Consider the following 24,411-nt stretch of genomic DNA (forward strand, 5'->3'; position numbering starts at 1 on the left):
CCTGACTCGATTCGCCTTCGGCAAACTTTGAGTCTCAAATAATATTGCAAGTGCTCATTCATGAAACTTCTAGAACTACAACGGCTATTCTGTTACATTTGTGACATTCAAGAAATTGCTGCTACATAATTACTAGGAAAGACAAAGCGCTTAACGGTACACTAAATATCGAATTAAAACAAAATTTAATTATGACAATAGAAACTTTCTATTAAATAAAGAAAACAAACAGATGATTATTTGAACAAATCATAATAATTTAAATTTCCTCTATAAAATAGCAACTAATGTTAGATATATTTATGTTATATCAAGTATTTCATATCTATTCCGATTAAACTGTACTCGACATATGCGATTGCAACAGCAATCTCATGTTTCACATGAACCACCGCAAACACAATTTTTCTAGCTTGCAATACGTAATTTCCCTAGCATAGATTAGATTTCCTGGAAGTATGCTTGCACGGTTTCCGGAGTCTTTCTCCAGCATCGAGGCAAAGAAGAAATTTTAGTGGCTAAGACATTATCGGAAAGTATGTATCTATTCCCCGGCGTCTTTTGAAGATTTGCCTCTCTATCAAAAAAATATAGATCAACATTGGATGTTTCCATACCAGAAAAATGTCGATAACACGATTCATGGAACATATTCTCAGCCCTCGTTTCATCGATAGTGTTCAATCGATCTTTCGGTTTTTTATCTAAGATATCAAAGTATTTAGCGAGCAACCTTATAAGTACAAAAATAAATATTCAGTAGAAAGTTGACAATAATTCTATATTGATCAATAAGGCTTGTTGGAAAATATCTGACAATAAGATATTGATAAATAGAATTGAAAACATAAGTAAGATTTTGAATCTTCAGCTGAATACAAATCATTCTACATGACTATACAGAGATTATATTAGAGATTACAGAGACGACATTCTACAATTAGATACAGAGATAATCTTGGAGACAAACTTTGGAATAAATATCGACATAAATCAAATTGTATTACAAGACTTGGACTAATTATATGATAAAAGTCTATCGATTTTCAGTCCTATTACAATGACGTATAATAAATCTCATAAAAAAATGTTCAGATAAAAAATAACCTACTCTATCTTAAGATTTTTTTCTAGAAATTAGAATGATACATTCTTTTCTTAATAATTATATTTTCTTTTATAAAAATTTAATTAAAATAGTAATAGTTAATAAAAATAGTAATTTTCCGAAAACAGAAGTCTCTATATTGTTTTAAATAACATACTCTTTTTCTTTATGAATAGGTATATTTTCCAACAAATTCTAGATATCTCGATAACTGTCAAAGTTTCTGCAAGATGTATCGAATTAGACCTATTTGTGTCAAAAGGAAATCGTCGATAACAGGATTCACGGAAATATCCGGATAGCATTATCCGTCAAGATCTCGATTCAATGTCAACCTATGCAAGTTGTTCCGCACTTCAACGTACTGTCAGAATTATTGATAGAAATGCGACTTCAAACGAACGGAAATGGAGGGATACAGATTTGAAACGAATGCCTAATATTAATAACACTCGCGAACGCACGGTATCGATATTCTCACACTGTGACAGAATTTAGAATTGCACAAGAGTTCTTAAAGATTTATTCTTCTGCAGTTATTTATTTTAATGCAGTTTGGTTGTGAGATGAATATAAAAATAAAAATCACAATCGTTTCGCATTTCAAAACAAATATAAAATAAAATTACAAACGCATAAATTGTTGCATCCATAGATCACATGATAAAATATTTTTTATTTTATGCGCTATTATTTTTAGTGTCCAACATATATTTTATATCAGAAACAATACATCTACACACATACATTTATACATCTACAACTTTACATTCAACATACAACTTACAACAAATCTACAACAAACAACATACAACATACAACAAAACAACATACAACAACATAACTGTAGTTATAAACATTTGAAATTTAATCTTTGTACAATCTCAGATATTCATTTACACAAAGAAATTACGAAATCGTCGTATTTTCTTTGATAATATATTTTATGGGAGAAATCAAAAGACTGAAACAAAGAAAGTTGCTAACATTATAAAAAATGGTTTCCTTTTATTCTCTCCCTCCCCCCCCCCTCTCTCTCTCTCTCTCTCTCTCTTTTTTTCTCTATCTCTCACACTCTCTCGCTCTCGTAGAAAAATTAGAGAGAAAAAAAAGAACTATGTTTGTCTGTGTCTTTAATAATGAAAACTCTCTGCTGATTTGTAGTTGTTATTTTTTTGAAATTATATTTTATTTTACATAATGTTAGCGCCAGACTATACGTGTATTCACGATTCATTTATAATTTCTGAATAGTGTGGATAAAAGATTCGTCAAATTCAATGAGATTTATCTATGCTGTTCACGAATTGTGAATCACATATCGTGAATCTCGAATATATGCACATAATCTGATATTAACATAAGAGTGAAGGATAATAAAGATAAGCTTTCTTTTTCTATCTCTCTCTCTCTCTCTCTCTTTCTCTTTTTTTTCTCTTTTTCTCTCTTCTTCTGATTGATCTTAGTCATGCAACAAAATAGGAAATAGAAAAAAAGAAATCAAACCGCGAGATTATAGGAAACTGAAAAGATAGGTATGGTTCAAAGAGCATTATTAAGGAATCTTAAAGTTAGATAGAACATTTTGATGAAAATCGCAATATCGTTTTGTTACTATCAGAATAATCGAAGATTTAAAAAAAATAAATACCTTTTTTATAAAAAATATGTACTTTTGTTTTATTCTACATTTTAAATAATATGTATTAGCGAGGATAATATTTATTATCGAATATTTAATTTAGTCGTAGTTAGAAATAGTTAATTAAAACTTTGTTCAATCTTACTTTACAATAAAATTTTAAAAAATGGATAAACTAGGACTATTTTTTTTACAAATAAAAAAGTAATCGAAGAAAAGTAATTTACGATATCTTTTAATCTCAAGTATAAATCGTTTTCTCTGTCATTAATATTCGTTATATTAATTTCCATTCTCATTTATTAGCAATCTCAATTTGCTACATTCCAAGTCATTTTTCTTTCATTTGATCGTGTCAAACATAAAAAATCCCGGTCATTATTTTAACATCTCTATAATTTTTAATTTTATCGTAATAATATTTAAAGCAGGAATCCCTTTAATTTTACTTTTATTTAATGTCCTCTTCTTAATTATTTTAATAGTCATTTTATATTCATCTTTTTTATCATTAAAAAACTTTTTTAGACTGATAGAAAGTTTGAACTAAACAAATTATGAAACTTTAAGTAAAATTAATAATAATTAAAAATAAACAAACAACTTTAATTAATTACGCCTAATCAAATTCTAACATTAATCTTTAGTTTTAAACTTGCAACGATGTTTTATTACTATACATATAATAATAAATTATAGCGATTTTTTTACCTTTGACAAACGTCTTGATTAAATGTTAAAAAAGCGCAGAAATCGAAAAATCAACTTTATTATAGTAAAATGATTAGAATGTTCATCACGTAAAATTTAAAGACCGTACAATTTTTATGATGAATTTCCGATAAAAATTGTCACGTTTTTCTCGTTACGTTCTTCAAATATCCATACGAATTCAATATTATTTGATTTTATCTTTTATGTATGAATATTTTTATTTCTTGAAATATATATATATATATATATATACATATATATATATATACTGTATATTTACATATATACAATTTAATTCTAATATGGTTTAACACCTTAAGAGTCATTTTACAAAATTATTTATAGGAATAATATTTTTCGATAATAATATTCTTTATGATCAACATTGATGGCTAGAGCAAATCGCTGTTCTTGGAGCGCAAAAATTTCAACGTTAATCGAATCATGTTTTTTTATGAAAGTGATGTTAATTTTACCACAGTACCGGAATGACTTTTTGTATTTGACCAATAATTTGACGTTTATGCGAATTTCGAATCCGACACGTAATGTTAATAAAACATAATATTATGTAAACAAATAATTTCCGTTTATTACGAATGTAATTAGCGCTGAGGAAGGTCTTAAAGTAGACCGAAACGTTCGTTTCTATTTAATTTGTATTTTCATAACCAAGAATAAAATTTTTGCGCTCCAAGAACAGCGATTTGTTCTTACTAGCCATCAATATTGATCATTTTTAATTTTTTTAAATTTAAGAGCTTATCTTCGTATTGTAATATTCTTTATAATGTAATAATAATATTCATATATGTTTATAGATATGTCTTAAATATACTTCTTTAATTATAAATTATTTTTTAGTTAATCATTCTATTTCTGTTTTTCTTTATCTTTAATACATATTCACTTTTTCAAGACAATCGAAAAGTTAAAGTTTTCACTGGCATAAAGATTTCTTACGTTCTTATCGATATTTTATAAATATTCAGTCAAAAACATTTAATTTTATCACCTAAATTGTTTTTTTGAATGCGATTTCTCACTTAAATTTTACTCGTTTACCTCATTGTTCTTCTTTTGTCCAAGTTAAAAAGTTAGAATTGAATTTGACGAGAATGAAGAACGTGTAAGGACCCGGCGAAGCATGCTCTAATTTAATTTCCATTTTCTGGTCCAGATCCAAGGCCGTTGCTATGCGTTGTAGAATATTTTTTATGGTTGAAAAGCTTTTAATGTTTCAATTTTGCGTTTCTTTTATCAGCGCGTTTTATTAAAAGCAAAAGTAGTGCAGTGGTATTTTGTCATTTCGATCGTGGAAATGGAAGTCCCATCGACGTGCTCCATCATAACAGAGTATAATTAATTAAGTGAGAACAGTGCCATTACAAAGCTATCCATATAGCTCCATAGAACGAGTCTTCTTCTCTGATATTATGCATACTAATGAGTGTTTAGCATAATAATGTATGATAAAACTTTACAATAATTAATTAATAAAGTAAAATGTAAAATTTTTATATGGTTACTCAAATACCTTTTTTGCAAAGTATTTTACTTGATTTAGATCTTATTAGCTTTTAGCCTGAGTGTACTATTCATATTATTGTAGAATGTAATTAATATAAATTGCTGAATAAAATCTTTATTAAAAAAAATAAAAAATTCAATTATTTTGTGCATCTTTCACATTTTATAGATAAATCACATTATCCTGCACATAGGCAAAGAGCGTTATACTTCCAATGTATGAGCGGAATATAGTGAAAAATTGATTTTGTCAGTTTTTCGGCTTGCTGATTCGATATGTCGATTTTCTTTTTTTTTCATTTTCATACGAAACGACAGAGTGCTTTTTTATCGCAATCCAACGTAAAATTAAATTTAATATGAATGAAGGGTGCTATGAGATACAGTCGGTAAAAATTCCTGTCATTAAGAGTTGAGATACGTATTCGCGCAATCGTTTGATTTTTTCATATGACAGAATATGTTGCTACACGCGCATTTCACTTCTAATAAGACAAATAGTTTTGTAAGCCCGATTTTATTATAAATTCTGTCGTGCATTTTAAAAATTTATTTTTACGAAAAAAGCAATTTTATTATTGACTAATAATATTTTTTGCAATTCTAATTATTTCTTTTTTTCGCGAGATAGTAATCAGTGTAAGCTGATATATTTATGTATACATAGTTATTAAGGATCTAAATATACATATAAGCTATTAAACAGGTATTAAAAAATTCATTTTCTAATAATATAACTGCGACAATTTTATATTTTTATGTTTATGAAAACAAAATGAATTGTAAGTTTTTTAATAAAAGAACGAAAAATTTTCGTTATAAAGCTTTTGCATTGTACAGTTATATATACATAACTATGATTATTTTAATGCTTTGAAATTATCATAAGCTTTATCTTATTACAAACTCTATCACATGCTTTTTTTGTTAGGACAAAATTATTGCTGCAATTATTATAGTTTGATTATCCGCTTATCTGTGTGCTTCATGCGCGAAATTCAGCGCGTCCACAACCACTGAAATCACTATTTTAAACTGCATGCTGCATGATAATATACAATTTGATTTGCTAATATTTGCATTTGATAATATACAATTAATGTATGAAACAATAAGCATTACACACATACACATATACATATATATTATATCATATTTCATTCTCTCTTTCTGTGTACAATAATGTTATTTATTAACTTTTTATTTCAATATATAAATAATTTACTGAAACTTATTATAACAATGATGTATAACATATGCTTATTAAAATAATGTATTAATTATATATATCCATTTAAAAATCAGAAAATTTTAGAAAAATAAAACGAATTAAGCTCAAATTTTATTGGCTCGTATAATTTTATATAAAATATTACATTTTTCACATTAATATCATTAAATTATCTTTTTAATTAAGTTATATACAAAGTAACGCGTAAAGTGTGATAAGCTGTTACTTCTGTAAGTATATATTATAACAAAAATGTTTTAAATAAAAGTTGTTTGGCTCGGAAAAAAGATAGAAATATTAGTTTGACTTGATCATATAGAAGTCATATGGATTATATAAGAGGCAATTTGGTTTTTAAATAAAACTATTTTAATTTTTTATATAAATCAATTCTTCGCTATATTCTGCGTAGAAAATTATAAATGTATAATGGCCAAAAATTCAATAGTTAACATTTTTCATACATTGATTTGACATTTTTAATAATAATAATTTAATAATTTTGCATAAATTATATCTCATAAAATATTTATTTTTCGATTATCTCGCCTCAATACTTTTATGCATGGAATAATAAGAAAAATCAATTGGTGTAAAGAAAACATAGTTTTAAAGAAAAATATATTGTATATAACCGCTTGTTGCAAATTCATATTTTTTCTTTAAGACAACTATGTTTTCTTTACAACAATTGATTCTTATACATCAATTGATTTATATACAAAAGCGTTTATAAATTAAAATGGTTTCATTAAAAAAACTAAGTTGACCTTTACACGAAAACATTTTTACTATAATGCGTACTGAGATAATAGCTTATCATGCTTTATGTGCTATATAGCTCTCATATTAATAAAAAGTATTAATAAAAAAGTTATTAATAAAAAGTATTAATAAAAAGCACTAATAACATTTAACAATTAATTATCATATAATATTTATGCAATGAAATAATCGTTGATAAAAATTTTATAATATAATTTTATCATAAAACTTTTATCAATGTAACAATAAAATTTTATACTAATATTTTTGTACAACATTGATATCTTATCTCATCTGTCTTTTTACATAATTGTTAAAATTACAATAATGTTATATTTAACTTAATACTTTATATTGTACTATATTTCTACCGCGGCACCAATTCAGTATTATTTTACAATTTAGAGATAAAAAGTAGATATAAAAAACAGTTTCAAATTTCTTTTGAACAGAATATACAGAAAAAAGTAAATCTTCAAAAATCTATTGTTAAGAATTCGGATAATATATTAATTTATATCAGAAAAATATATAATAATAATAATAAACTGGATTTTTAATAAAATTAAAGAATATAATAAAATTTACAATAAAATAATATCAACAGTATTCTTCGATTGATGTTAGATAAAAATATAACTGTCTTTATTTTAATACCATATAAATTATGTAAAATAAAATATATGTGATACTTTTAATAAACAAATATAAACCTCTTTATAAATGTAAAGATTATACATCAGTATGAGAGCATTTGTTTACTTTATTAAGTCTTATTTATTATTGCTACACAAATTAATAATGCAAAAGAAAACTTGAAACGTTTGTACATGTTTACCATCCACAGGTGGTTCGTGAACTCGTGACTTGAATATCAACACAAATCAATAATTATAATGCAAACAAAATTAAAAAAAAACAAATATTAGAAGCAACAATAAACGATAAAATGCGAATGTCATATATCATGCGAGGGTGATACAATCTGGAACTGCTTTCTTAAGATTGGCCACTTTCTTTTGACAAACAAGGGGTGACTGCGCTGTTAATAAAATGTATGCTATATAGATAGTACATATATTCCGGTATATATGTACATGTATACAATATATATATGTAGGAAGGGGGAGAGAGAGAGAGAGAGGGGGAGAGAGAGAGAGAGGGGGAGAGAGAGAGAGAGAGAGAGAGAGAGAGAGAGAGAGAGAGAGAGAGAGAGAGAGAGAGAGAGAGAGAGAGAGAGAGAGAGAGAGAGAGAGAGAGAGAGAGAGAGAGAGAGAGAGAGAGAGAGAGAGAGAGAGAGAGAGAGAAACAGAGACAGAGAGAGAGAGCCTGTAAGCTTTCCCAAACCTTCTAATATTTATATATATATATATATATATATATATATATATATATATATTTATATTATATATACGATGTTTCGTAAAGATTAAAAAGTTTCGGAAAGCTTACTGATTACATATTGTTATGTCATTGAGACAGAAACGTTCTTATAAAACATTTCTAAAGCGACTCATTAAAAAATCAAGTTAAGATTACAAAAATAAATTTCGATGTTAACGTAATATTTATTTAATACGTAATATTTATTTAAAAGAATTTTTAAAAAATTAAGTGAATTGAAATAATAATCGGACGTATGCACTGCTTTGATTACAATTTTGGGACTATGGCACACGGATTTTTATATTCTTAATATGTTTAATCTTACTGTATTCAAACTCATATTGGCTTTTATTATCTTTTATTATTTTTTTAAGCACGTGAGCTTATCTTATATTAAATTTTTATCATTTATATTTATAATAATAAAGTCTTTTCTAACTAAATTTTGTGGAATATTAATTAATTAAACTATATATATAGGGGAACGTGGGATAAAACGGCACCGCGGGGTACAATGGTGCAGAGTCGATATCTTTTTACAGAGATGCTACCATGTCATGAAATATGTTGCAATTATTGCTATTAGGTGTCTCTTTCTGCGTGCTGTTATCAATGGTAGCAATATTTTTAGTTGAAAGTTGTTATAAATTATTTAATGCATTTGCTGTGCTCTCCGTGACTGAGTTGTAATTCTTCGATATATTTACATAGAGTAAACAATGATAAAATTCTATTTTTTATTACCGTAAATACATTTATGTTTTAAAATGATCCTTTCTTATTAATTTCATACTGTGTCTATGTAAATATTGATTAATTATAATTTTTTATATGATCAAAAGTAAATAAATACGTTTTGAGACTTAATGAAATATTAGCCCACGAAATGTTGTACTTTTTATTTTTATACGAGAGAAAGAAAAAGAGTATACATAGATGCTGTCTTTCAAAATTAATACCAAAAATTATTACATTAAAGAATATTTTTCCATGTTTTAAAGAGAAAAATATTTATTATAACAAGAGAATGGTTTTTATTTATTAATTTATAGTTATCATTTAAAAATATACAAATCTATATTCTTATGTTCTATATATCATATTATAATATACAATTTTTAAGAAGTTTTAGACATCAATGTTAATGAAATAAACAAGTTTTGGAGATAGTCCATTATACCCCACATGAAAAGCATATTATGAAAATCTAGGCTTTTATTAAATCAATAATCTCGTCTATTTAAACTATTATTTTATAATAAACTTATATTTTTTCTTATAGTGGTTATTCCAAAGAATATTTTTAGTAAAAAAAAAACGATTTATTTTTTTTTAATATGTTGAAAACTTTCCCCAATGCTTACGTTGGCCGTTCTACCCCACGTCCCCCTATATATATATATATATATATATATATATACATATATACACGGTAAAAAACTTTTTGTATTTTTGTTGAAATTTTCTCGTGTAGAAATTTTTGTGTTAAATTTTTAACATACTCTTATGTTAATCTAACATATTGTCGTTATATTATTTTAACTTTTCTGCATTGAATTAATATTCACCGTTTCTAAGAGTTAAAACAACACAATTAACAAGTAAATCTTACACTAATTCACATTTTTGTGTTAATTTTTTACATATTATTTGTGTTATTTGTTTACATATTTGTCTTCTGTTAAATTAACATTAAAATTAGAGTGAATAAATTGGGACACGAGAAATGTGTTAAATTTAACACAAAATTTTTTACCGTGTATATATTAATTAAATTAGAATAGATAGCTGAATAGATAAAAATAGGAAAGAATAAATACTGGAATAGAAGTCAATTTTATTAAATTAAAAGATTTTGAACGCTGCAAACTTTATATAAAATTTGATACTTATAATTCGTTAGAAACCTTAACTATTATGTTTCATACACATATCGTATTAATAAAATTTTTTGATTTCAAATGTATATTTGATTCTCACTCATATAATTTTTATCTTAAACTTTTGATTGTTTTTTTTAATTTCAGAAGTTAGTTTTCTCTTTTGCTTTTAATTTGGTCAGTGTATTTTCGTTACGAAAAAGACTAAGATTAAAATTAAAATTAAAAATATTTTAAAAATATTAAATCTAGATCCAGAAAAGTAGCTTAAGGTTTATTTATTATTTAAAAGATAAAAAGATTTAATGAAAGATATAACTACTATTATGGAGAAGTAAATATAAAATTAAGATTTTTTGAATTTTCGTTTATGCATTGTTAAGGAATAAAAAATTAATGAACATTACTTAAAAAATCCCTTTGAAGTCATTTTCCTAAGTATCTACATTAATAATAAAACTGTTAATCGCATTTTAAATACGAGATAATAGTATAATAATATAGATATTTGACAAAAATTAGAAGAAAATATTTAATATATTTTTACTTTTCATCTTTCTCTGATGATTGTTTGAAAAGTGTTACAGAATCGTTTTTTTTTTTTTAGAGATGTTCTCGTTAAACGCAATGTGCGCTGAAAGACTGCAGTTGACGTTGACAGAAGAGAATGTAGAAGTGCATTTTCGGCCAGTACTACGCAAGCACCCTTACGAAAATTTAATACTGCAAATCATTGAGAATAATTCAGTAATTAAATACTAGCAGTATTTCAGTAATTTTTTTATCCAAACACTGATTGAAATTCTTGATAAAATTACTGGTATTAATGAAATTGAGAATTATTGATAAATACTATCCGGACATTTTTCTGTCCGATTTTCAAAAAATCAGTTTAGTATCTGAATTCCTCTATATGGGGGGACTAAACTAATAGAAATAGTTATTATAATCTTATTAGTCTCATTTTACAGGCTATAGTCGCCCATGACGACTATAAACTTGATTTAAAATATAATGCAATGTAATAAGTGATAGCTTCTTTATTTGAGCAGTATAATAAGTGAAACAAACAATTTTATGTGAAATAAAACAGGACCATTATACTACCTCGTAAGACTAGCCAAAGACTGTCTATAGCGTAAAACAAAGTGTAGAGTTACCAATTCGTGAAAGGCAAGAAGGGAAAGTAAGTAAGAGGAAAAACGAAAAATAAAGGCGACTATTAAGGCCATACGCCACCCTTCAGAGCTTTCCGGCTGGTTTAATTCAGGTTTCGTGCGATTGTAAAGCGTAGCGCAGTAAAAGTTCCTATAATCGAAGCTTAAGAAAGAAGAAATAAACCGTATTCAATAAACAAATGTTATACGGAAAAATTGTACTCAGTTCTAATCGCCTTAATATTGATTAATATGTTTTGCTAAAAAAAGTGCATACATAAATTATTACATTTATCTTATTTAAAAAATGTTTACACTTATTTCAATTTTTTTTTTTGAAGACCTTAAAGCAGCGTGTATGTTAAAAAATTTTATAACTTGCAACTATTTTATATCTATGTTATTTATTTTACAAAATATAATGCCTTTTTTAATGATTAAGATATATTTTATAAAAATACTTTTATTTTATTAGTGCTTATCTTCTACAATCATTTCCAAATTGTGCATTTTTAATTACTTAGTTAATTTTATTAAATATAGTGCGATCATTTTTAATTGAAAAGCAATTTAAAGCTTTAGTATAAATTAATAATAAAAAGAGAGAGAGAGCACATTACATTTTATTCAAATATAGCAGAGATATTCATAAATGAAGAACAGTAAATCAATATCTCGTGCAGTAATAATGGATGCGATAACCAAAGAAACGTTGCAGGAGCCTGCTGTTAACCGGTTCGCAATGCGAATGAACATTCACTGGAAGTGATAAATCGCATCTATACAGCGCAACGATCGGTTACGAGTAGCATGAGATTCGTTGTGAAAATAACATGACGCTGACGTCATTTTAGCACACCATCGTAAACAGAATGTAATGTCGTACCCTCGATGGTACAAGAACGAGAATGAAACAAAATGACTAAGAAAGAAGAAAGTAAAGAATGTCAGCCTATTAAGAATAGATGTTTATTCAGCTCTAGGTAAGATTAATTAATGCAGCCTATAATTAACCTCTCGTTAAATGCAATGCACGTGGGAAGACTGCAGTTGGCGTTTGCAGAAGAAAATGTAGGAATGCATTTTCGACTAGTATTACACAAGCACCCTTACGTAAATTTAATACTGCAAATTATTGAGAAAAATACAGTCATTAAATACGGGCAGTACTTCAGTAATTTTTTGGCTAATACTTGATCCAAGCACTGATTAAAATACTTGATAAAATTACTGGTATTAATTAAATTCAAAATTATTGATAAATACTATCGAACATTCCTCTGTTCGATTTTCCAAAAATCAGTTTAGTATTTGAATTCCCCTGTATGGGAATCAGAACTTAAACTAATAGAAATAATTATTACAATCTTATTAGCCGCATTTCGCAGGTTTTATCGCTCATGATAAAAAAACTTGCATATTAAATACGAGATAGCATGTTACAATAAGCGAATGAGCTATAACTCTAAACACATGATACATAAGGGAAGGTATGGAAGTGTCCTACGATTTTGAGGAGCTTTAGATATATTGAATCTAGGTCAAACTAAGTGATACATTTTTTTTATACCGTTAAAAAGGTTAAAACATTCTCTTGAAAAAATCGGTTTTTATATTCCTGAGCGAATATCATCGAAATGGTAAAAGATATAAAAAAAGTTTTTAATGAAAGTTATATGGCTTTTAATGTACTTTATAACAGTGCAATGTACTTTCTTATAGTGGCTTTTAATGTACTTTATAACAATGGCTTTTAATGTACTTTATAATACTATATCAAATTTTTCGAAATCCCCCTCCCTCTCACAATTTTTGAAAATTTTAAAATTTATTTTATAGCAAAACTTATTGCATCTAACAAAATTTCACCCATATACGATAGAATTGTATTTCCAAAACGCATTTTTTAAAAAATATGCTAAAAATAATTTAAAAATTGCCTATTGCCATACGCGTATTTCATTCATATCCACCTCATGACGCATTGATATTCATGGCGACAGTTTTTTCTTTGCAATCTTACAGGGACAATCATGAATTATCAATAAGTAATTTACATATATTAGAATTTATGTATTTATATAATAATTTATGTATATATTTATAAATACATATACAGGGTATTCGACAACAAGTAAAACAAAATTTAAGAAGTGATTTTCTGGCCAATTTGAAGACAATTTTTTCTCACCAAAAATGTTGAGGAATCAATAATTTTCGAGTTACAAGCGAAAAGAAGCATTTTTGCAAATTAAACTTTGTAGAGTTAAAAAGATTAACATAATTTTTTTCCATTCTTCAGTTCATTTCAGATGGACTTAAAATTTTAACTTAAAGTAATTAGAAACTTGGCGAATAAGAGCCAAACGCGGATGTTAATGCGTCGATTTTGCAGAAAATAATTTTTTTGCCAAACTGATAAGTGCACAAGGTATATACATTTTTCTTGGTGTATTTTACCAAGATTTTTATTCTCATTTTTGAAAATTTTATAAACCCCTTATCCCCTCTAAAGGGACATAGACAAATTATGATTTTTATCATATATGTATATACTATACATATACATTTAATATATATTGTACATATAACAATTATGGTAATAAATAATTTATTTACATGAGAAAATTGATATGTTTTATAAAATTAAAAATAAAGTTTACTAAATAAGGAAATCTTTCTCGAGACAACCAAAATTAATAAATAATAATTCTAATAAATAATAATAATAAATAATAACCAGTGCAATGAATAAATAGATGCGCTTACACCGCGAATAAAGTGGTATTGCCGCAATAGCATAATTCTATTTATAACTGCATGTAACGGAACACGTATGCATTACTATAAAAACATCTATCGTTATGAATGGAATTAGCAATATTCATTTCGTTCTGTCAGTAGTCATTGTTCAATGCGAATAAATATATATGTATATATTATATAAACTATGTGATTTTTCATATGTGCTATTTTCATAAAATTTGGAAAATATTTGTAAGAAAGCCGTATCAATTAAATATATCATATATTTTTCTTTTTCGCACAGATTTCTTAAAGATCACTGTTATTAATGTAAAAAATATATTGAATTTAATATATTTCCTATCTATATATATTAGATAATAAAATATTTTTATTGCGTTTATAACTATAATTTATAAAAAATATAAGTAAAATAATTTTAATATAAATATTTACTTTAATATTTTTTAGAGAATAATTTATTCTTTTGTAGAGAATATTTTTTTCTTTTAAGGAATGAATTATTCATTAAAAGAGAATAAATTATTCTATGTTACGGAGATTTTAAATGCAGTAAATGCTAATAGCAATAATAATTCAAGAGCTATAATGATGGTTATTTCTATCTACTGACGGTTATCGACATTAGGGCGGTTGGTAAACTCTTTTGGGTAAAACCTTTATGTAATAAACTTAATGCTCCGTGTAATAAAAGCCTTTCAACCAATATTTTTGAGAGATAAAGATCTATCTATATATAATATTTACAGAACGACGAAGATAAGAAACTTATTGCTCGTCCTGCACAAAATTTCTTAAAAGAAAAATTCGTTTTCGCGTAACTCTCGCGTAACTTGTAATAATTTTCGATAGTAAGGCAGCTATAATGTAATATTTTAATAGACTCAACAAATAAAAATGTAGTGTTATTTTTACGCATCAAAATATGCAACGCTTACAAACTAAAATGCTGATTGGTCGTGCAAAATAATCGCGACAACTGCAATACGAACAATACTATTATTTGCAGTTTCGGCGAATATTAGGAAATAATCGACAAAGATGACGACGACGATAAAAAATTGACAACAAAAATTACGTTTGTTTGAAAAAAACTCGAACAGACAAGAAAAAGAGGAATTTACAAAATCCGAATCATTGACATTAGCGAATAAAACCAAAGTCGAAACAACTAACAGTTTCTCACAAACGGACAACGAAAACCTGACAATACAAGCTAAAAAAAACGCAGAAGAGGTAAAAACCGAAAATTATTCAAATAATACTACTCGTTCGTTCGTCTTCATGGCAAAAAAAATGAACTCTCGCAAAATTCTACAATCATTGTATCATCTCAATGTTATCATGTGAGATCTATCCTGTAGATAGAGTTCCGAGGGTGTGAACGAGATCGACAGCCATTGTCGCTAATACGGACAACCACAATCAATAACATTGGGTTCGCCTTCTTCCTTGATGAGCATGATACAGACACATACTTCGACAGACGGAATACCATCTCCGGATTTTTTCTCCGACTTTGACAAAACTCAATCATGCATCGATGGAATACCCAACTACATGGAATTTTCTCTCAAACATGCGGACAATATAGTTGCGTATTTCATATTATATCTGCAACAATTACAATCCTGATCAATTTCTTTTTACTGAAATTGTGAATATAATGATTATTTAAACGTACATTTTTTCGAAAAATCTTCCTTCGCAAAAAAAAATGCATAACATTGCGCTACATCAGTGCTGCTCTCTATTTACAACTTTTAGCTAAATTTAGTGATCACACCTACTGCCTTTTCATTTACTGTTTACACAAACAACGAAACGTCGAACGCGCGTAACTAAGGAGCAAATATTGCCCCATTACATTTATGATATGGACATGCCTGAAGCTAACAAGTGCCTCCTTAGTTACACGCGGATAACATCTTGTTGTTAACGATAAACAGAGAAGCAGTAAACGTGAATTATGAAATTTAGTCGAAAATTGCAAATAGAGAACAGTACTGCTGCTACATGACGTCATGTTAATCTTATAATTCAATGTATAATAAATAAATTATATTAATATATATATATATATATATATATATATATATATATATTAATATAATAAATTAATATTATTTTATGTAATACTTTTAATTATATAACAAGAATATTGAGTTATAAAAAACTAGTATCAAAAAGTGGGAGATTGTTGTCTTAAATGGTGTAAAAATTTTCTTTCTCTCCCATCTTCATTTTGCATCATCTTAGTAATTCGGATTTTTATTTTATTATTCATCTATTATTACCGGCATTTTTTTTGACACAACAATGAAGGGATAGATAAATGTCGAATTATATTTTAACCGATAGAAACTAAAGAAAATTGCCGCTCACCAATAAAATAAATAGAAAAAAAGCCACATTAGTGATTAAAATTTTTTTCTGAAAGAAAAACTCAGTTGTTTTTACCAACTAAACAAGATTTGCATTGTACGTATAAAAGTAAAAAATAAAAAAATGTGCCAAAAATATCGAAAAAATTGTTTTATTTGCTGCTGTGTGCGAATATTGTTCAGCCGATCAAAACCGAGACGTAATCCAAAATTAAATAAGATGAGCAGGAAAATATTTCAATAAAATATTTCAGAAATTCACGAGTGAATGTAGCAGTGCTTTGTTCCAAATTTTATACCAAATGAGATATTTTGCGAACAGTAAAAAATTATTAAAAGCAACTCAAAAAACATCGGCCTGCCGACTTAGAAAAAAAAAGAAGAAAAAAGAAAGAAGGAGAACAAAGAGAAGGAGGAAAAGGACAAGAAGGACAAAGAGAAGGAATAAGATTTGCAGAAAATACAACCTTCCTCCTGTTACACTATCGGCGATATCTAGTGTCGGGTAAATAAATATATTTCTATATTTCTATATTTATAATAATAATAATAATAGTGCTAATTTTTAAAATTTTTATTTTAATAAGTATTATTTAATAACCTGCGGAGGAACTCGAACCAATACTTTCATGTAAATAAATAATAAATATAAATTTTAAAATAATAAATGTAAATTTTAATAAAATTTCATAAAGTTATTACTTTATCAAATAAAATATTAAATTAAGGTATAAAATATTAAATATTAATAGAATGTTAAATTTTAATTTTTCAAGAAGACACAGCTGTATACCCTGCCATAAAAGTGAGCGTCATCACTGTATCGCGCAGGTAGGTATAAATAATATTTTTAAAGAGGTAAAACTGTTTTTAAAAAATTAGCTAATTATAATAAATATATTTTTTTTTATTTTTTAGATAATAATGACAGCGACAACAACAGTGACGTGCCTATAAATTTAGTTCAAGAAAAAGAACTTCTATACTCTATCCAGCGAGAAAACATCTCGGTTTGCACAAAGGCGGGCAAAATAGAGATCACGTGATGAGCTACTTATGTTAGTATCATATTGGTAAATAGTATAGTAGCAGAGGGTTAATAATAGAGAGAGCAGTGTAGAGGGGGGGGGGGGAGAAGGTTCTGTGTAAAACGAACGAGTTTTCGTTCGAACTGATATTTTCTGCTGAAAGAGGACAGTGTATATATATTCAAATATACATATAAAACTATATTAACTAAAAATCTAATAAAACTAAAATTAACTAAAAAATCTAATTGTAAGCGTGAGAAAAAAGATACGAAACCAAACAAAGTTGAGCAGCAAAGTACGCCTGTGTGCCTAGAACTGAAAAGGTCCTAGCATCGAGCCCGTGTATTAGGGTTCGTAATTTTTTCCTCTGTTCAAGAAATAATTAAAGTTCAAGACAAATAAAATTATATTTTTTATCTTGGATTATATATTTTTATCTTATCTCTTCTTCCTTTTAGTATGTCATAGTGTTTAAAAAATTTAAATAAAACTATATTTTCTTTCATTTCCTGTTCTTTCTTTTTTTTACTGTGTCATAGCAGCATTCCTAGCATTTACAAAACTTGAATAATTTATTACTTCATTACTACATTCACTAGTACTAAACGGTCAAACGTACCCGAATTACATCACTTCTTATCTGCATAGCGCAACGTATACTCAGCAAATCGTATTTGAACAACAAATCCGTACACAAACTTTCTCTTTTAATAGATGAGGGTGTCATAGCGACATCTCCATAGATAATTATTATCTTGTTGATCATATTTCTAGGCAGCCATTTTGTCGGTTCTTTCGATATACACTATTTTTTGTCTCGTTTTTTTCTCCCTCTTTTTCCAAAAATCTATATTTTAGTGAATCAAAGCACGAATGCACTATGGAGCTGAGCAATCAGAGCGTATGATATGTTTCACTTTGATATGTTTGTATCTGACCATCCTCTCCCTTGTAGACGTCTCTGACAGCAGTAACATCATTTATTTTAATTCCCGTAATGCATGGGGAAGAATTGCCGATATCATACTGATTTTAAATCGTATTTTCACAATTTTTTTATAATTAATAAATATAAACAATATCTAACGGTAAAAAATATAAAATATAAATAAGCAATGAGAGATAAAAAATTATCTGATTACATCATAACAGTATGATTTAAAAAAATTGTGTCAAAAAAACATTTATTATTTTTAATTATAAACCCAACTGTTATTTATAAATTTGTTATTTAATTATGTTATTTTTTATCATTATTATTTCTTTCTTTATTTTAATATGTATAAATATATATTAGTGAATGATTTTTTTCTGAGTTATATTTTATTATTTCCATTCACAAATTTATTACTTTTAAAGAAGATACGATGTTGAAAACCGATAGATACGATTTAGAAAACTGATTACTACTAAATCGTATTTTTTACTGTCATACAAAGGTATATAACAAATTAATTTGTTCTTAATAAAAGGCTAAATATTTAATAGTAGATATCTTAAACATCAAGCTAAAAAGTCAATATCAATTTGAATATAAATTAGTGTCAAATAGGAAATATATAATGTAAATGTAAAGTATCTTAAGTGGTACGATAGTGGCAATTCTCTTCTTCTAGTCGCGTGTTTTGGTATGTTTAGCTAGTATTATGTCAACGATGAGAATAACTGACAAAATTAATTCGTGCGGAACATGCTGTGAGAACGGTTGCATTACGAGAGAATGGCATAAATATGGTTTTCCCGCGAGATGTATTGCGCAACACATCACGAAAATTGTCCATTTTTATTTACATCGCGACGTTTGCAATGTTTGAGTAAGTATGTCATGCAAATGTAATGTGTTGGAATCGTTGCAAAACTGAGTAGCAAGAATCATAATAACGTTACAAATATAGATTTTCATAAAGACAGAAAGAAAAGAAGTAGTACAATCAAACTTTCATGCGATTATTATTAGCTCGAGTCAAAAGTAAACTTTAGAAGTAAAACTTGAAATTGTGGAATTTGTAGTCACGCATTCAAAATAAATATTCTAATAAACGATATTATTAAACTGAATATTTAAATATTGTAAGCACTTAATATCTATAGTTTTTAGTGATTAAATGTACAAAAAAAATTTTATTATTTAAAACAATAAAAGTTGTGGATTAAAAGCATTTATATAGACAATTAGAGCTATTACATTGAAAAAAAGAAAGTACAAAAAATTATCCTACAGAACATATTTTAATATTTTAATATTTTAAAGCCTTTCTGTAAATTATTTCTACTTTTTTGATAAATATATATTATATAACTATTATATTTTTCGAATATATATTATATAAATATTAACTATATTAAAGTATATAAACACACATAAGTATACGATGAAACTTTTCCATGAAAAGTATTAAAAAAATATATATATATATATATATATATATATTACTTTTAATTTTAAATAAAGTAAAGGATATTCGAGACTTTGACTTGCGATTAATTATACTCATTCGTTTTCATGTAATCGATGATCTCCTAAAGATCAACAAAATAGAATAATACCTTTGTTAGAATAGTGTGAAAGCGTACGCAATCTCACTTGATTTACTTGACAGTGATCGATCTGGCAGTGGTGTCGGACCACGATGTGATTACCCACGAAGATCCATTTCTGCGGACGCGCCACGACATTCTCTTAGAATCTGCAAGAGAATAGCGGCAACGAATACGCAGGGCGACGGAGAGAAGAGGACACACTCTCCAGGATCGATCCTAACTCCGAAGATGGAATCAGGTCATTCTCGATCGAAATTAGATGCATCCACGCGTCGCACGATCCACAGAAGATAGATATTACGCCGACACGCACGGCCGATTTTTGCCTTGTTGTCGAAATTGTCGTCGCAAGGAGAGGCGTACGAATCAAATCGTCTATTTAAATCACCGCGCTATTGGCCGGCCAATTGTGTTGCAAACGGCGCGTGTTGAGATGTCACGCATCAGCTGTTTTACCGCCGCATTCAACGTAGCATATTCTATCTGTACGCTCATGATAACGGAATCGAGTTTGCCGATGCGTCTCACGTATTACGCGAATTATTTACAATAGAATTCGTCGAGGAGGAAAGCACACAATCGGTCCGAAAATCGGTGCATCGAAACTTCATCGCCTGAGACTGGCGGACTGGATCTTGGAGATTGCGGATGTGCAGATGATCGATTGACGTAACTGTCATTAGACGAGAATCGGGAGATCCATCGGCGACTTCTCACGCGGGAATATGTATCTTGCTTCTCGTCGTATCACTGACTACAGCACACTCTCTCAACTCTCACCTCCCCTCTTCTCACTCTCCTAGCTACCCTTCGCATTGCTCACGTGATCAGGAAGTTTCACTGGCGCAGCGGAAAAGCTTGGTTTATCCGCGTCACATCCACGCGGTGCGCGATCTCTCGATTTTGACGACGAGGCTTTTCCTTTGCACTTCGCGCCCGCGGTTAAAATTGAGCACGACGAAGATCGTCAAGATCGCTCGAGAACCCTTCAAAGCTCGAGGGTCTTAGAAAGATGTAGACGACTAAAATTCCAGTTTGCTCTCTGTCAGTCATGCGAGCGATTTGCGTGCACTAGACGCTCGACGCTTATACCGTCGACACTGCGACACTTCCACTTGTTTTTTCTTGTTTTGACACGTGCATCGTTACGAGGGATGCAGCCATATGACGACAGTCTCACATGTCCCGCTGACACGTGTGTTTAACGCTCACCAAAAAACAGATTTAGAGACAATACGAGTTTGGCGGAAAGATACAACACAGCGCGAAAACGATAAAAAGAAAAAGCAAAAAAGATAAAAACGAGAGGAGATACAGAAGGAAAATAGAATAAGAGAGAAAAATAGAAGAATAATTGATAAAGAAGGAGAAGAAAAAGAATAGAAAAGAATAGAAGAAGGTGACGAAGAGGAAAGGCAGAGGAAAAAGGGACGGCTATCACTCCCGTAGCCTTCGATTTTCGGGAGGAAAGTGAAGGCCGCAGACACCGCCCAGCTAACCGCCCGGGTGTGCCAACACGAAAAACCACCCCCGTGGTATGCTCAACGGCGGATGGTCCAAGTCACCCTATCGCGCATGTGCTCAATCTCCATGGATACCGCGGCAGATACGCGCTGACGGCGTTGGCGTCAGCGACGGCGGCCCATGGTACTCTCCCTCTTTAAGGGTTGCGAGGACTTTTGTACGTAGCGAGGGATGTTGGAAGTTTAACCTAACCGTATAAAGGGCAAAAGGACGATTTTTCTCTCTCTCTCTCTCTCTCTCTCTCTCTCTCTCTCATCCTTCTTTTCTTCATCGCCTAACCGCCCCCGTTGCAACTCTGTTTGGCACTCTATTTCCCATAATGAAAATGCAGGTCAGCTCTCGAATGTTGATGCAATACAAAAAGGATAAAAAGCAAAGAAAAGATTGGAAAAAGAGTATTTGTGTGAAATAAAACGACACGCAGGGGTTGATATTCGCAGCTTAAGCGTAGGCGAGGTCAGAAAAATGGTGAAATCGTTTATGGTATTTATTTAATCCTGTGGAACTAAAGAAATTCCATTTGAGATAATATATAATAAACAACAGTATTATTAACAGTAATGAGATAATGAAAAAAATAGGTGATCGGAATTTCATGCTAATCGTATGCCTGATATTTTATTCTTTGAATTGAAGTATTTCAAATCCACTATATATACACAATATATTTCAAAAAATAAAATAAGTATTTTTTAATATTTTTCATATAATTTCATAGATACATAAATGTACATAATTAATAAAAAATATAACTATACGAGTTACTTTTTATAACTGCACATATAAGAAAATATTTTTATTCCCCAAAGATTTCATTTTAATATTTTAATATTTTAATATGTTAAAACATCATAATGCTCACTTAAAACAATTATTGCCATAATTATACTCTCACTCACACACACACACACACACACACACACACACATTTTCCAAAGCAAAGTGAATATGAAAAAGCGATTCAAATTTCACATTTAACAATAGAAACAATTAATAAGAAAATAATTGGAAATAATATATCCATTAGTGGGACATTATCATGCTGTAGGAAGAGAACAGATTTATTAAAAATTATACGTCGTAATGGAATTCCCGCTAACTAAGCGTAATTCTATACTCCTCTCGAAAGTGGCGCTTAACTGCTTGCCAGAACTCGTCTGGTTTTGATGCAATAAGCGACCATAGCATGTTATTAAGGAACGATGGAGGAACGACGATGTTCCGCTTGCGAGAAGAAACAATTATTATGTTGGACTAAAATTGTGACTCTCGTATTTGAAACTAGTGATACATATGTCATAATCTTCCTAGATTCTCATATAATTTCATTAATTAGAAGAATATCTATTTTTTGTGTGAAATAAAAATTATAATAATGCAATATTTACTAGATGTCATATGATATTACATATATTATTATTATTATTATTATTATATTATTATCTTATATATTGAGTTTTAGTTTGTACGTTATCGATTTCTGATAAAACCAATCACAGCTGATAATAAGAGATGCTATCGATAATCGATTAATACAGGTAATTGTATTCACACACAGAATCACGTGATTTCGCGTTTCCCATGCATGTCTGCCGCTGTTGCTATCTCATAAATAGAAGATACCACCAATCGATACGGATCCTTGTTGTGAGACGAATCAGAAACGAAGTTAGACGCTGACACGGTCAACAGCTGTTACTCTCTAACAAACCCTTTTTAAAAACTTCCTTTCCTCAGGATATGCAAATGCGACTCTGTCAAGTAGGCGGTAACCGTTGATTCGATTCTATTGACATTCTTTCGCACACCTGTTTTATGTTAATGTAATAAATAAAGGCATAAAAAAATTTGTTCGACATAATCAATAGTGAATTATTTGATATGCAATGAAAGCGTTTCGCTGAATCAATGAACGAAATTCTGCTAAAACTTAATAAATAACTCAATTTATACTGATCACATACTATTGGTCAAGAATCATAGCAAAACATGGAGCCAATAGTAACACTTGCGATAGCAAATATTTTTAACTATATATTTATCTTAATAAAAACTATTAAATATTTATAAAAATAAAATTATACTATATGTAAATGTACATTATATATCAGAAACTTACAAATATATATGCTGCATCTTAAAGTTCAAAACTTTCAATAGCCGTAAATTCGGATGCTAAAATTTTAAACTGTAATTAAAATTCAAGTTTATATATCGATTAAGAAATATAAAACTTTAAGTCAGCTTAAAGTCAAGTTATATTATATATCATAAATATTACAAAATTTAATAATATTTTTCTAAATTGATGAATCGAATAAATTCTCATCTAACCCCCCCCCCCCTATTGCTTCAAATTTAATTACTCTCTTGCTGATCTGTTGAAATTCTGCTTATTCCAATCATATTTAATGATACTGCAAACATTAAAATGCGCGTTTTAAAGTTCAAATATTTCGATATTTATAAAACTAAAATAATTCTAATTAAATTCAAATCGCATTTACTTTGCACTACTTATTTACATTTTATATTTAAAGTATTAATGTGATATATCAAGAGATTTCATGCTGACAAAATTAATTTCGAGTACTTACATTTTTAAGGTTTTTAAACGAATAAGAATTTTGAAATATAGCAGTCGTGAAACTCGAACCTCTCCATTCGAGAATTTCAATGGATTCCTATATCTAGTACCGTGCAAGATTCTAATTAAGTTGAGCGCCGTACGTGATCGCGTTGCTACGCAGTA

At 28.5% G+C, this 24,411-nt stretch overlaps 1 protein-coding gene across 12 annotated transcripts in view; it reads right to left on the reverse strand.

The window, feature by feature from the left end:
- The window catches only part of Nmdar2 (glutamate ionotropic receptor NMDA type subunit 2), a 203,625-nt gene that overhangs the window by 69,414 nt on the left and 109,800 nt on the right, over window positions 1–24,411 (reverse strand). For 5 of the 12 annotated variants that reach the window (XM_072900985.1, XM_072900966.1, XM_072901016.1 and 2 more), the window contains exon 1: window positions 20,142–21,870. The exons of the other annotated variants lie outside the window; for them this stretch is intronic. The gene's annotated coding sequence lies outside the window, so the exon portion shown is untranslated. Of the gene's footprint in view, window positions 1–20,141; window positions 21,871–24,411 lie in introns of those variants that run through there. 12 annotated transcript variants of the gene reach the window in all.

Source organism: Anoplolepis gracilipes, chromosome 1 (assembly GCF_047496725.1).
Source record: "Anoplolepis gracilipes chromosome 1, ASM4749672v1, whole genome shotgun sequence".
Classification (NCBI taxonomy): Eukaryota; Metazoa; Arthropoda; class Insecta; order Hymenoptera; family Formicidae; genus Anoplolepis; species Anoplolepis gracilipes.